Source organism: Canis aureus, chromosome 29, assembly GCF_053574225.1.
Source record: "Canis aureus isolate CA01 chromosome 29, VMU_Caureus_v.1.0, whole genome shotgun sequence".
Classification (NCBI taxonomy): Eukaryota; Metazoa; Chordata; class Mammalia; order Carnivora; family Canidae; genus Canis; species Canis aureus.
The window spans coordinates 10,966,734-10,982,947 of record NC_135639.1 but is presented as its reverse complement, the minus strand read 5'-3'; the positions used below and the strand labels follow the sequence as shown (position 1 = coordinate 10,982,947).

Below are 16,214 nucleotides of genomic sequence, written 5' to 3'. Positions count from 1 at the left end.
TAATATGAGGTACAAGAGTGTTGTACTAATGGAATCCTAAGGATGTTAGAATTTCTGCCCTTCCAGCACCCCTTTCCAGGGGAAAATGCCCCACTTGCATGGGTAGGGTTTTCTAGCAACAGATCTTGAGAAAAGAGTGTGACTGCAGGTAGTTCATTTTGGAAGGTGATCCTAGGACCCTGCAAGGAAGTAGGAAGAGAGACCTGGAAGGCAGCCAGTAAAGGGTGTTATTAAGCAAATAAATGATTCTTCTGGGCAGGTCTGGGACAGTGTGATAAACAGCCTGCATCATTATCCCAACAGAGCTCTAGAGCTGGGCTAGTTACTATTAGTCATTGGTTGAAAGTTTTGATGGGGTACCAGTTCCCCAGCACATCTGACCTTCTCTATGAGGCAGCCAGAGAAAGCTCTCAGGACAGTGCTTTAGGTGCTGGCAATAGGGCACCATTGGATTGGTGTGCAAAGGAATGGTGGGAGGAAGGGAAATGAGCAGGGTGTCCCCAGCAGATGGGCTTGTCTTAGGACACCACTCAGTGGTGTACCTAACCTAGGAAGAGGCAACATTGGTGGGGTGAGAAAATGGGCTTCTCTGGGAATGTGAATAAGTGGCAGAGACCTGTTGAGGTGGCACTAGACATTAGTCTTCCAGAAGGGTGGGAGCTAGAGTAGGGACCACAAAAAAGATAGAAGGCTAGGAGAAGGTGGAATGTGGGCAGAGAGAAGAGCTTTGCTGAGAATGTCAGTCTATGGAGGGAAGCAAGTGATGGAGGAGAGAGAAATAGAAGGGATGTCGGGAGAGTCCAGGAGATCTTGGGGAGCCAGCAGCCTTGAATCCCCAGTTGATAGTTTGAGTCTTCATGTGGCTTGGCTGCCCTTTATTTCTTGTCCTAAGAAGCTGTGAGACTGAAAACAGTGTCCCCTGGTGCACATCTCCTTTACCTAAGCTACCTGGGGAGGGTTTCTGTTTTTTGTAGCTGGTCAATCTCTAACTAGAACCATAGTGCCAATGCTGCCAGCACAAGGAGTGGACTGGAAATGATGTTTGTCAGTGTCTGACATCTTGTAAGTAGTCAATAAATGTTGTCATAATTTGATATCCTTATCTAAGAATTATGGTCTAAGAGTAGCTAGCTATTCCAGGAGGATGTAGAATGAATAGGATACTGTTGTTACTCAAATGAGAGCCTGAACTATTAGTGTGACTGAGAAGGAGGGAATGAGTTTGTTTTAGGATTACTGGATTGGGAGGAACAGAAAACCCAATTCAAATTAACTTAAAATATAGAGAGATCTAGGTAATCTAAGTGGAGTCCAGTGGGAAGCCTTCAGGCAAGGCTTGATCTATCAACAGTGTCACCTGGCTCCCTTTTCATATTTCCAATCTTCTTCAGGTGGGTTTCCTCCTAGACTGGCTGCCCATGAGGTCACAGGATGATCACTGGCAGTAACCAGTGGATAAGTGTTCTCTTATCCATCTAACAGGAGAGAAAGCATTCATTTCAGTAGTTCCCATGGAACACTGAGAATATTCCTTTCCCTGGTGCTTTCATCAAACATCTCACATTTCATTGGTCTGAACTGGATCTTGTGCTCACTGTTTATACTCCCTCCTGGGGCTGGTGGTGGCCAAATCCACCTAACTGAACAGCATGATTGGGAAATTCAGGGTCCTGTTGGGAAGGGGAAAGTGAGGAAGGGGAGGGTGGTGGGATCACAAACCATTCCAGGAGTTAAGACACATTTCCGAAGGATCCTCATGAGTATGACATGGGAACAGATTGGCTGGGAGGGAAGTGAGAGAGAGGTGGAAGACAAAATGCAAGTTTCCAGCATGGGCATCTGGTAAACAGATAGGTTATTGACTGATGATAAAAACAGGACAGGTTTTGTGGAGAGCAAGTAGGGAACAGGCTACTTTGTTTAACTTTAAATGTATTGATTTCTAGTTATCAATTGATCACTCTCCTTGGTCACAAAATATCAGATTAATTTTAATCAATGGAATGGACATACAAACTACCCTGAAGAAGTGCTTTGTATCACTTTTGAAGTAGAAATCATAAATATATGAAGAGATGAGGTGTTCATGTGCTTTCTATTTCAAGCTTTCAAGGGCTTGCAATTTTAGAGCGAGTGTCCATTGGCACCTTAGCGTGGTGTTCCTCAGGGGCTTTTTGGCTTGCTCCTGTCAGGATTGTGCACACATTCTCTGAAAGGCTCAGGCTTTACAGAGATAGCAGGAACAGAATAGGTCCTCTGGGCGGATCTGTCCCCACAGTGAGCATTCCCTCTATGCCAATGGAGCTTTGGTATGGGGCTTTTGAAAACTGAGTGCTTAATGTGTTCTCATAAATCCTTATGTGGCACCTGAATGGTTTGAAAAACAGATTCTGCTTTGTAAAGGACCAGAGAATATATTTTTTTCAGTAGGTTGAAGTCCAAGGACATTGGACTCAAGTCATGCAGGGCAAAGAGCCCTGAACTAGGAATCTGAAGTCCTGACTGTAGCCCTGGTTTTACCACTGACCAGCTTACTGGTTTGGGCAAGACAGACGAGCTCTCTATGCCCCACTTTTACTGCAACACAGCAGCAACGAACTGGATTTCTACCGTATTCTATCTCTCAAGTGTGAAGGTCTATAATTCTAGTGCTTTTCTTAGACATAAAAAACTCACCTAGGAGAAGGTGAGTGATAAGTAAATGGGAGATATGGGCTGTTTGACACATATACCACCAAAAAAGAATGAAAGGGCAATATGGAAAGACATAGCCCTTATGTTCTTGGTAAGTTAATAGCACAGCAAAATTACCATGTCTGTATCTATCTAGACATAAATAGATTCATCAGCCAGCTGCTAATGGGTCTGAAACAAATTTTCAAAATTGCGTACCTGAGAAGCATGTTATTTCTGAGGACACAGAAAGGTGCTCATTACGAAACAGTGATGGAGGAATTATTACTAGTATGAAGTCCATCTCAGAGACCACACTTTTTTTTTTAAGATTTTATTTATTTATTCATGAGAGACACAGAGAGAGTGAGAATGAGAGAGAGAGAGAGGCAGAGACATAGGCAGAGGGAGAAGTGGGCTCCATGCAGGGAGCCCCACGGGGGACTCGATCCTGGGACTCCAGGATCATGCCCTGGGCCAAAGGCAGAGCTAAACCACTGAGCCACCCGGGCTGCCCAGAGACCACACTTTGATGCAATGTGCTTACAAGGCTCTTGTTAAATCACTCAGATTTCAGGTGTTATGTAGAAAACAGTCTCTTAAGTTGTTTCTTCCTCCCTGTTTTTTTATTATAATATGGCTCCTGAATGGCTAATCTTCCCTGGGGAGAGTCTCTCATTACATACCCAACTTGAATGTTATGCAGATGGGTATAAGATAGTTAATGGAAAAAACATAGGTTGCCACACCCTTGGGCGTGATTAATCGAATAACACTAAAGACATTGTTGAGTTCATGAGTTCATGAGGTTATGTATAATTTGGATGTTCATTCTTGCCAACAACAAAAGATCTAGAAAGTAGAACTCTTCTCAGGCGGTATAGCTGGTTGAGATCAGAAGCATGCATTCTGCAAAGCTCACATTCGCAGTAGTTCTAGACATCCTTGCAGTTGTTAGGTGAAATGAGGATGCTAAAAACTAGAGAAAATTCAGTTCATGATGACTTTGTACTTGAAGCCTAAACTCTGAGCAACTGAAGTCAAGACAGCGCATTCCTGACAGCTATCATGAAAAGCCCAGTCTGAGGAAGAAACCATTGGAGCATTGACCAGACTGATGATGTAGATCTTTTTCTTTCACTCATTCACTCATTTATCCAATTTGATGCATTCAGACGTACTAGGTTTGAGTTTTCCCTACCACGTTCAGAGGGAGATGACACATAGCTATAAAACAGCTACTACCCTTTGGTGACGGCATGTCCAATGGCACAATGGCGTCCAAGCTTCTTGAGAGTTTATCCTAGGCTAAGCCATGTGATTTCCATTTCTCAAAAAAGGGGCAGAAACTTACAGAGTCCTAATTGCTTGTCCCAAATCACACAATTAGAAAGCTGGCAAAGCCAGGTATTTTTTTAAAAAGGCTTTTTGTAACATTCTTTAGCAAGATTTTTATTCATGAGAGACAGAGACAGCAGACTCCCTGCGGGGAGCCTGATGCAGAACTCAATCCCAGGACTCCAGAATGACGCCCTGAGCTGAAGGTAGATGCTCAACCACTGAGCCACCCAGGCGTCCCTGTAACATTTTATTATAGAAAATTCCAATTCTCACAAAAGGAGAGAAATAACCCACGTTATTTATATAACCCATATATTGATACTAATGTGGTGTCACTCAGCTACAGCAATGATTAGGTTATCTTGTTTTATTTATACCTACCATTGGATTATTTTGGTAGCAAATACCATTTCATATATAAATATTTCAATGTGTCTCTAGAAGATAAGGGCTTCAAAAATCCCTCTAATCCTATCTCCCCCCATTAACAGTAATTTCTTATCAGCAAAGGTCTAGCATATGGAGTCCCCATTGTCTCATACTTTAAACTTTTGTTTAAATCAATCTCTAACAGGGTCACATATTGCAGTAAATTGATGTCTCTTGTCTACTTTAATTCATGGTTTTCTCTTTTATAAATTGTTGAAGAAACCTATAGAATTTCACTTGTGTATTTCTCTTATTTTCTTCCCACAGGGAGCCACTTTCAAGAATTATTTAGTCTAAGATCTTTTCATGCCTTACATATACACATATACAAAATATGTGTATTTTATGTGTAAATGTGTATGCCTTGACAATCTCTGTGTGTTGGAGGATACAGATCCATATAATTCTTTTTAAAAATTTTTTAAAATTTTATTACTATTATTTTTTTTACATTTAAAAAAATTTAAATTCAATTTGCCAATGTATAGTGTAACACCCAGTGCTCATCCCATCGAGTTCCCATCTAATCCTTCTAGGTGCTCTATGGTAATTCCATGGGGTGAGGTCCTATGCTACAGTGTATTCCAGTGAGGCACATTTGAAAAATTTTTTTTTTTAATATCTCTAACTCTGGCTATGGAGCATAGTGGGCAGGCTCAAAATCTTTCTGTTCTGTTGTCATGGAAGTAATAGAAATAATAACTGTTAGAATTTGTAGAGGGCTTGATTTCTTTACTAAATAATTCTATACTAAATATTTTCATAACCCTTTTCTTGTAGAACTTTGTAACTTAATTAAAAATATTTCTCTTACTCATTGGAAAGTAGGTTTGGTATAGGAATGAAAATTCTATTTTGGAATTATTATTACTCCAATCTATTTTAAAGCATTTGTCTGCCCAGCTTCCAGGGGCAATATTAGCAAGAGTACTATTGGTGGGGCCCTCTTGTGAGAAAACTGTATTGTCACCCAGGAGCATGGAGGGCAATGGGTCAGGCAGTGAGAAGTATGAGCCAGAATCAAGGGGACAGAGGCAAAGGTTGGTCATTTTGGTAAGAGTCAAGGAAGGAAATAGCTCGCCCTTGGTGATTATAAAGACGCAGGAAAGTTTATCATTTCAGAAGCCCAAACTGGGAAACTGAGGCCGGCCCTGCCTCTCTTCTACTCTTACTGTAGAACTGTACCCCCATTGTTATCCCCATAACCCAGAGTCTCTGATGCTATCACCAAGATCCTGACAGTACCTGCCATGTGCTAAGAAGAACAAGAGAAGTCAGTCTAAATTACTGAAAACTCTGAATGGCATCCTACTAATATAATAATGTAATAGATTGAACCAGATGAGATGGTAATATGTCTATTTTTGACCTACAAAAATGCCAAATTTGGGGGCATCTGGGTGGCTCAGTGTGTTGAGCATCTGCCTTTGGCTCTGGTCATGATCCCAGGTCTTGATCTCAGGGTTGGGAGTTCAAGCCTGGAGTTGGGCTCTATGTTGGGTGTGGAGCCTACTTAAAAAGTTAAAAAAAAAAAAAAATCTGTATTGCCCTTTAAAGAAATTACCATGGTATCATTATATTGTACACCCAAAGCTAAAAAAGTCTCCCACTGCATATTAACTATACTGGAATTAAAATAAGATTTAAAAAAAAAAAGAAACTGCCATAGACAAAAATCATTTAAATCAAACTCCCCCAACAGTTGATGGGAATATAAGAGCATTTTAAAAAAATTCTTTTGAATAGACAAAATTCTTGAAAATGATGGAAGTATGCTAAGTGGAGTAGTATTCAGACTTTTTTAGAGACATGATTAAAAATGTTTCAGATGATGATAATGTTGAGGCCTGAAATTGCAGAAGAGGTGAGAGGCAGTTGATGTGAAAATGGGACTTGTGTATCAGAACACATTTATGTCTTAATGACGTCTCACAGGTAGTGTGAGAAAATCTACCAGCCTATTGTACTTTTTTTTTTTCTTTTCTTTCAGGTTCTGGTTTCCAAGAGCTGTTTTTATCCTTCTATAGACCCTTTAAGTCTATCTTATGTATATGGAGTAGCCTCAATCCCCTGACTTCGTCTCTTTCCCTTTCGACCTATTGTCTATGCTACAGTCAGAATGACTTTAAAATACAGTTCTGATCACACTACTCCCTGGTGATGAGGCTTATCCATACCCACACAATAAGGCCTAAAGCCTTAATATCTGAATCCAGGCTTTTCATCCTTTGCAGTAGAGAGGTATGAAAGAGCCTGGTCTCCAGAGCCAGACGGCCTGTAGTGTACGCGTGAAGAGCTGAGGAAAGTGCTGCACACAAGGAACACTTAGCTATGAGGATGATCTGGCTCTGGCATATTTCCCATCTCCTTTCCATCCTCAACCCCTCATGTCATCTGTCTTTCTAAGCACTCTCTAGACACTGAGTATTTATTACTCACCCCTCACGACAACCCACAGAACTGAGTTTTTAAAATCAACTCCTATTTATAGTGAGCTCTGGGGCTCATATTGTATTGGGATCAGTTGGTACCCTTTTAAAAATGCTGATGCCTCATCCCACACCTATTGATTGTGGTGTAATTGGTTTGGAGAGGGACTCAGGCATTGGTTTTTATTTTTTTAAGCCTCTGATTGATGCTAATATGTGGGTAGAGATGCAGCATTCTGGGTTACTTTAGAGAACTGGCCCAGTTCTTTTTCCCTCTGTTGGACTTCTGGGAAGAGAAGTTCTAAAGTCTTGTTCTGAACATGACCTGTATTATCCTCCACTTGATATTTTGTAGGTCAAATCCTTAATGTAGGAAATGAGTCTGAGTTTTCATTTTCCTCTGGGTCTTTGGAGGGAGGCATGGGTAACAAAAAATGTAGTTTCTTACCATGTCCTTCAAGAAAAAGTCTGGCTATTTTTCTTTCCTGAGAATTTCAGGGTCTCTGAGAAAGATAGTTGAACTTATGAAAAGCAGCAGTTCAGGAGAAGGAGAGATTGGACTTGTCCCTTGGGAACAGAAGACTGTGTTGTGTGGGTGCTCTACCCTGGAGTTACTGTCCTTCATCTCCAGCCACGTGAGAGCCGATGGTGTCCTGTGGTTCTAAGCTTTGGGAAGGTTGCTGACATAAGAGCCTTGTGCTCAGGGGGGGGGCCTTGTGAAATTAAGATGCCAATTCTGCTTGGAAAATGCAGTTAAGATACTCTGTATATCCAAAATAAGATTCCCCAAGTCAACAAATTGTTTTTCTTTCAACTGTAAGATTTATTATTTTATAAAAAAAGTTGAAACAGGGACATGCAATGATGATTACTTACTGTATCTGAAAGAGAAATTACATTGTTTTCAAGTTTATATCAAGAGAAGTTGATTCTCTTTGTGTGTGTGAAACCGTTAGGGATTATAGTTTTGGCATGGTAAAGAATATTTTCTTACTGTGTTGACTATTCACGTTAAAAAATTACCATAAACTATGAATAAACATTAACGGAGATGTTAGAATGTTATCCTTTCAAATCCTCAGGGTGTATTTGTGGAAAGCTGATTATTTTAACCCACCTTAATAAGTTCTAATTCTTCTAATAAAACAAAGGTGTTGAGAAAGAGTGGCTCGAGACAAGTTTTAAATAAATGAATCAGCTTTCTGTGAATGTTTTAATAGATAGTTTTGTGGGGTTCAAATTTTAATAGTGTTCTAGTGCCACTATGGATTTCTTTTCCCTCATTAAGACACTTTGATTTTTATAAAGCTTATTGGAGAGGTTTGTAGAGCGGAGAGACACACAACTTATATTGATGTGTCTATATAGGTAGAGGCATTAAAAGTGGCTACCAGGTGTAGAGATAGCTGAATTTTGGGTGCCCAGCCATCTGCATTATCAGCTATGCAATTTAGGCCTGGGTGGACACATTTGATCTGAAAGGTTCTCCATGACCTATTTTGTAGTGATTGTTTTGTTTTGTTTAATCTTTTTTTTAGCGAAGTTGACAATTATTCTTAGGTGGGTAGCAATCACTTTTTTTTAAATAATAAATTTATTTTTTTATTGGTGTTCAATTTGCCAACATACAGGATAACACCCAGTGCTCATCCCGTCAAGTGCCCCCCTCAGTGCCCGTCACCCATTCACCCCCCCCCCCCCACCGCCTTCCTCCCCTTCCACCACCCCCAGTTCATTTCCCAGAGTTAGGAGTCTTTATGTTCTGTCTCCCTTTCTGATATTTTCCTACCCATTTCTTCTCCCTTCCCTTCTATCCCCTTTCACTATTATTTATATTCCCCAAATGAATGAGAACATATAATGTTTGTCCTTCTCCGATCGACTCATTTCACTCAGCATAATACCATATGCCTCTTGTGTTTCAGTGAGTTAGTATTTTACCACCATCAGATTGGGGTCAGTTTTATTTCAACTTAATGGCAAAAGCAGAGTGGTTGGTTACCTGAATCCCCCTGAAAGACATAAGACACTCAAGGAAGAACAGTTTGGCAAATATATTCTTCACATGCCATAAACAGGGATCCAAAAAAGTATATCTCCCTCCTGCCCAGTGACTAATGTGCTTGCCAGCAAAGATTGTCTCAGGATTGGGCTCTTGTATTTCTATCATAAATTATACTTCTCTTGGTAACCTTTTTCATACCAGACTTCTTTTTTTTTTTTTAAAGGCCAAACACCTAATCGAGGCACTCTTTCCACATTAATTACCTTAAGATGGTAGTTACAATAGCATCTAGAATTTCCTTCTAGAATTTTCCAATCTTTAATCAGTAGGGTAGAAATAAGTGTTTAATGATATTTTTAATAGAAAACTTGGTTCCTAACCATTAGCTTTTTGAGAGTTTCTTTGATTTCTCCATGCTTCACAGAGTTTCTGGGGTCTTTTAGGCACCTAACAGGTGTTTGTTAAATGAACAAATCTTTTGCCTGGCTTAAATCACAGGAAAAAAATAACTTTAAAAAAATTTTTATTACTTGACAGAGAGAACACAAGTAGGCAGAGTGACAGGCAGTGGAGTGGGAGAAGCTGGCTCCTCGCTGAGCAGAGAGCCCAATGGGCTCCATCCCAGGATCCTGGGATCATGACCCAAGCCAAAGGCAGATGTTTAACTGAGTCACCCAGGTGCCCAAAAAATAACTTTTTAAAAGCAAAAAATAGAAGTGGGATAGAAGTGTTATAAATATGGGGATTTTCTTTTATCTGCAGCATGATACAATCTGTGATAGAAAATGTGAGGCAGGTCCTATATGATTCCTTGCTCCTTCTTCCCACCCTGTTTTTTCAAAGTCATGCCCTTTAAATTCTTTGGTAAAGAAGGGAATTGTAACCATTAGTTAGAAGTTGACCTATTCATCCCCTTTAGAAGTGCTCCTGTGAAATACAGACATGTGATTAGTTCACTGGTTCAGATTTAGCATGTGTCAGATCATGTTCCCTAGACAGAAAGAGCCTAAGAATGTGGCAGTTGCCTAGGGTTTGTTGTGTTCCTGTGAGAGGTATTGTGCTCTGTAATGGGATTGTGGGAACCACAGGGAGGAGAAGGGAGGTTACTTTCTGCCTTTCAATGGCAAATTTTTAGACCTCTCCATTTTTTTAAAAGATTTTATTTATTTATTCATGAGAGACACAGAGAGAGGGGCAGAGACATAGGCAGAGGGAGAAGCAGGTTCCCTGCTGGGACCCTGATGTGGGGCTCGATTCCAGGACTCCAGGATCATGACCTGAGCCAAAGACAAATGCTCAACCACTGAGCCACCCATGTTCCCCAACCTCTACTTTTTAGAACAAGCAAAATTCCTTATAAGGACTATCTAAACTATTTTAACCCTAGAACTTTGTATTAGTTGTCTAACCTATCTGGATTGAAATTTCTTAGTTTCTATGAGAGATATGTTTATATGGCTACATTAAATATTGTCAAAATTAATGCTTAAGTAGTTTAGAAATATGAATTTTTGTAAAAAAGACACGAACTCATTACATTTAAAACTCAGAAAAATATACAGATGCAAGGTAAAAAATTCTTGCCACCTAGAGATAACCAGCTTTTAAAAATATTTGAACATATGTATACACAGAGTGACAGATGAGCAAAAATGGCTTGGGAAAAATTGGATTATAGTACATTTGCTTTTCATTAACAGACTATTAAATTACAATTGTTTGAATTTAATTGAAGAAAAATAAGTGAAATAAAATGAAAGGATTGCTGGATTTTAGAAAGATGTCTCTGTGCCGCTGTTGGCGAGATTCTTATTGCTCTCCATTGTATCCTGCAATACCTTGTCTAAAGCAGTGACCTTACAGATGTTTGTTGAAAGAGTGTATGAATATGTTTCTGTATTGTTTTTGAGAATTGATTTTTTTCTCAAGACAATAATTCAGCCTTGCGTGGCTTTGAACTCAAGGTTGATTTTGTGTTTGTTCATGGTTTATTATTTCTTTTGTAAACAGTTATGGAGACCTTATTTCTCAGGCACCATGCAAAGGACTGGAATGCATGTTAACATGTCCCCTCCATCCTCGTGTGATTTATTCCTAGATCCCCAAACTCCTGCTAGACCTGCCTCTGCCCCTCTTCTACCTCAGCTGTGGTTGCCCGGCCCCGCAGTCTGGTACTCTGGCCACGCTGACTTCCAGTCTTCTTAAATCCTTCTCCCTTGAGGCTTTCAAGTAGGTTACTCTTTTCTTGGCATGCTCTTCCTTATCTTCTTGCTGAGAGTGAGGCTTAACTATTTGCATCAGCACGACTGGGTGCCTAAGTATTTGGTTAGGCATTATTCTGAGTGTGTCTGTGACACTTGAATCAGTAGACAGAGTAAAGCAGGACTGCCCTCCCCAATGTAGGTGAGTGTCCTCCAATTCATTGAGAGACTGAATAGAACAAAGATCAAATAAGGTAACATTCACTCGCTCTATCTTCTTGTTGGGACATTGATCTTTTTCTACCTTTGAACCTGGATGTGAACTTATGCCATTGGTTCTCCCAGGTCCCCAGCTTGTCAACTGCAGATCTTGGGACTTCTCAGCCTCCATCACTGCATGAACCAATTGCTTATAATAAATTTCTTTGTCTATGTCCATAGATCTATAGTTAGATACATAAATTTATATATAGATATATATATTGCATATGTATTTTCTTCTTCTCTGGAGAATCCAAATATACCCAGCTTCTCTCAATCCCTCCTTTAACTTAAACATTTTTTCCTGAGGGAAGCCTTCTAGAACAAACCAAATCTCTTTGTGTACACCTTGTACTTTTTGTGTATAGGGTTTTCACAATGTATAATTGCACAATTGTTTATGCGGTCATTCCATTGTCTTTCTCCCTAACTACATGCCATGTGGGCAGGATGCCAGGGTCCTCACATTGTAGTCCCAATGCTCAGTGAGGCTTGGCCATGAGGTAGCTACTCAAATGTTTTATTTTCTAAAACACATGAGAGTTAGATAAAACGTGGTTCTTATCCTCCAAGAACTTATACTCTGCTGAGATCAATGAATTAATTATTGTAGCAGATGTGAAAAGTGCTAGAAGAGATGTGTATTTGTAGATATTGTGGATTGGGTAATTTGGGTGTTTGAAGGATAGCTAGGGAGGTGCTGGATAATGAAGTGTTTGTGTGGAAGTGGAGGTAGCAGTTGTGTTGGGGGGAGACATGGGATGAGATCATGCAGAGCAAAAGCACTCTGGCCAGAGCCACTGTGTGAAAATGCTCAAAAGCACTGAATATGTCAGGGGTCTGCAGGTCATTCAGCACTGCTGCAGCCAAAGTCAGGGAGTTCAAAGGGATGAAGGTAAAGAGGATCATGGGGCAGAATATGATAGACTTTAAATGCTCCTGGAAATTTATGCTTCATAATAAAAATGTTTCCAAATGGAAAAGAATCCTTGCATTTAGGAAAAAAAAATATGCATAGCATAAGAAATTTATTTATAGGTTACAACAGGTCACTTCATTTGTCTCACTAAAAATTAAATTAATTTCTTATAATGTCAAGTTTTATTTTGGTATTTATATGAAGCCATGGAAGTAACACTTGTTATAAAAATTAAAACCATAATTAAACCTGTGGGTGATGGATTTAAAATTAAATGTAGGGAACTTAATAGAGAGCTAACCTGGATGCCTAGATAAAAAAGGAAAGGAGAAGGTAAAGATCTCTAATTTTTTTCATGTAGGACTTTTAAGAAAAAAGTTTCCCTTTTGTGTCAAATTAGACTCTTTCTGGTGATAATTTAGAGGATTCTATTCTTGGAAAAATGGAATAGTTGGATTAGAGATTCATAAGAGGAAACTTGTTGTAGGGAGGGACATTACCTAAGAAAATGATGACATGTAGTGTGTGCTTGCAGCTTATTACTTCTAACAGGTGGACTGTTAAGCTATACTTGTTCTGTTTATGGAGAAAGTTTCTTGAAAGTACTAAATTGCTCCCCTGTTAGAGTTTCTGACACTAACATTCTCTTAGGAAATAGATTTTCAACCTGTCTTTGCCAATAACTAAGGTAGTAAAACCAGGGAACATAATCAATTTCTGGGCCCCACACTCAGACTTTGGGTTCAGAAGATCTATCATGGAGCCCAGGAATCAATTTTTAAAAAAAGATTTATCTATTTATTAGAGCGGGGAACAGGGTGGGGGTGGGGGGTGGAGAGAGAGAGAGAGAAAGGGAGAGGGAGAGAGGAAATTCCCAGCAGACTTCTTGCTGAGTGTGGTGCCTGATGCCGAGATCAATCCCAGGACCCTGAGACCATGACCCAAGCTGAAATCAAGTCAGACGCTCAACAACTGAGCCACCCAGGTACCCCCAGGAATCAATTTGTTAAAAGCTCCTGACTGGGGGCTTGATGCCTTAATCTTAAACTATAGGATAGGAGAAAAAGTCTCAGTGCCATGCAGGACAGAAGTCTGTGCAATGCTGGGAGCCAAGAAATGGGGTATGAGAAGTTCCATTGACCTGCCTGTGGAAGGAACAAGAAATTAGGGGCTATGTATGGAGTGATAGAAGGAAAATAATCTACTATGAGAATGTGGACGCTGACCAGAACATTAGGACTCCCGTGAAAAATGATGTCACTTAAAGATAAGCTCCCCATGTAAAAAATGAAAAGCTCACATGAGAAAGCACCATGAAGGAGGAAAATTATCACCCTGGGAATTTACATCATAAGAACTAGAGATAGTAGCACAATAAGATATCAAGAAGACAAAAGAAGAGCTAGAAAACAAGGCACGAACAGGACAGGAGGATAAGTGAATAGACAAATTTGAAAAGGAACTGAATAGAAAGGATAGAAACCATTACAGGTAGAAAAAGTCCCTTAAATGAGGAGTCTAAGTATAGATTAGACACAACTACAAGAGATTGGCTTACCTGGGAGAAAGATCTGAGAATATTATCCAAGATGTAGCACAGAGAGGAAAAGAAAATATGAAAGAGAAATTAGAAGACATAAAAGCAGAGATTGAAGGAGTATATGGAGTCTCCAGTAGGAAAAGAAAATGTCATACATAGGGAAATGGCCGAACATGAATATCCAATAGAAATCCTAGATGCTGCCAGAGATAACACATAGATTATCCACAAGGACTGACTATAAGCTGTGATGGTAGGATTCTCATCAGAAATAAGATGCCAGAAGACCACAGAATGATGGCTTCCTAATGGTGAACATGACACTCAATTAGAATTTTATACCCAAACTATTCAGGAGAGATGATTGAAAAAAAGACACATATAAACCTACAGAGCCTGAGAGTTTGTCTCTTGCAGACCCGGTGGATAGGGATGCCTGACAGATGTTTCCCTCTTGCTGAAGCACAACACAGAAGGAAAGAAAAGGATGCAAGAAAAACTTGATGGGGATTTTGTTAAGAATGTTAGCACTTCTAAATAGAAGTTGACTTAGGAAAGACCAATTTAAATGGGTTTTAAAACCAAGTGAATTCAAGAGCAGGCTATGGTAACAAATACAGGAAAGAAAAAAGAGCCTTGGTAGTTAGGAATTATTCCAACCTTGTATTAATGTAAGCAGGATTCTTATTAACTTATTAACTTTAGATCTGTCTAAATGTTTATGGAAAATATGAGTAGCCACAAAGAGAATAAAAATGGGAAGCATGACTTCTAAACCAGTATGTTTAAAGAGACAAAACTCAATAGAAGACCAAAAAAAAGTAGCAAAGAAAAATCAAGGTAAGTAAACACAAAATAAGATTGTAGAAACGTTATGTTATTATTCACAACAATTGTAAAATTCTTGATTCAAAGACAGCCTCAAAAGTCATGAAGTTAAAAAGAATACAGCTTAAGAGATATATCAAAAATACAATGACCATTTCAATGAAAATAAATGAAATGCATCTTTATGTATCATGGATAAATTTAGAATAAATGTTCAGTAAAAAAAATATGTACAGCACTATATGTATATTTTAAAACTCAAAACCTAAAATAATATATGTTAGGGACATACACATTTATACTAAAAATCTAAAAATACATATGAGAAGGGAACATACCATCTTCAAGATAATAGTTGTCTTGGGAGAGAAGCAGAAACTATGGAGGGATGTAAAGCATACTTGAAACGTATCTACTGTAAATGTACTGATTTTTCATGTAAAAAAAAAAATCCCGAGAAAAACCTGGAAAAAGGGACAAAGTGTAAGTGATCAGTGCTGGGAAGTTGGCTGATTACATATACTGCACTTCTGTATGTTTGAAATGACCAGGGATATTTCAAAGCTCTAGAGTGATTCTTTTGTGCTACTAGTTTGGGAATGAGTAGGACCAATGACCCTGTGTCCTTTTCCAGTTCAAATCTTGTTCAAGTCCACATGTTATTTGAAAAGTGCCTTGTTGGTGCTTATGTAGACCCAACTGTCTGTTCCTGGAGAAGCTAATAAGGATAGGGCCACAGAACTGCTGAAGACTTAAAGGGAGCAATTTAATCGTGGGCTGTCATGTTGAATTGGTGGCTTCTGCTTGAGCCATCTGTTCCAGTCATAGTGCGTTGAATCCCATCCTGCGTGCTTGGCAGGGTCTCCTTCCCATCATTATCCTTCAAAGAGCTCCAGATTGGAATTTTAAAAAATTTCAAATTGGATGTGAGGGAGAAATCGGTGGGTGAAAGGCTCTAGATGACATGTTTTCACCCCTGGCATTTTGCATGGGGGAAGAGTAGGGGGTGTGTAAAAGTATATAATTAGATGGCACTTCAAAATTTTGTCCAATAGAGCTCTGTGGGCAATTCCCCACCTCCCCCAACCAGAATTATCTCCATTTCTTGCCAATGTGTTCTTTTCAGTTACTCTTAATATCCAATCCAGAATTAGAAATGGAGAAAATAATTGGGTCGGCTCATTTTTGCTTTGCCAATGCAGGTGTTTCCCAACAACATGTTTTTCATGGTGCTGCCCAGTTCTTAATAGCAAGCCTAAGCACTGTGCAATTATTGTGAAAGGAGATGATAAAGCAGTGCCTGTTTTTGTTCAGAGAGGGTGCTTTCATCACAGCTGTTGTACGTAACATCGTTGGGGAGCTGATGGATTTCCATATCTGCTTTGAAGGCCTTTGACAAACTCCCCTGCACATCAGGAGTGAGAAGGATCTGGATGTTTGAGATAAGCAGAGCTTCAGGTTGCCTTATTTTTGAAGTCTTGCTCTAGCCAGATATGGCCATACTCCTAGAAAGTAGTATGACCCTAATCTTAAGTATTTCAAGACAGCCTTGATTTGACAGGATCTGTCCGATGGTTCTTTTAGTACT

General features: G+C 39.5%; 1 pseudogene; it reads right to left on the bottom strand.

Annotated features, from left to right (window-relative positions):
• LOC144300839 (ADP-ribosylation factor 1 pseudogene) overlaps positions 1–6,818 on the bottom strand; it is a 55,742-nt pseudogene extending 48,924 nt beyond the window's left edge.
• Positions 6,819–16,214: the final 9,396 nt, after the last annotated feature.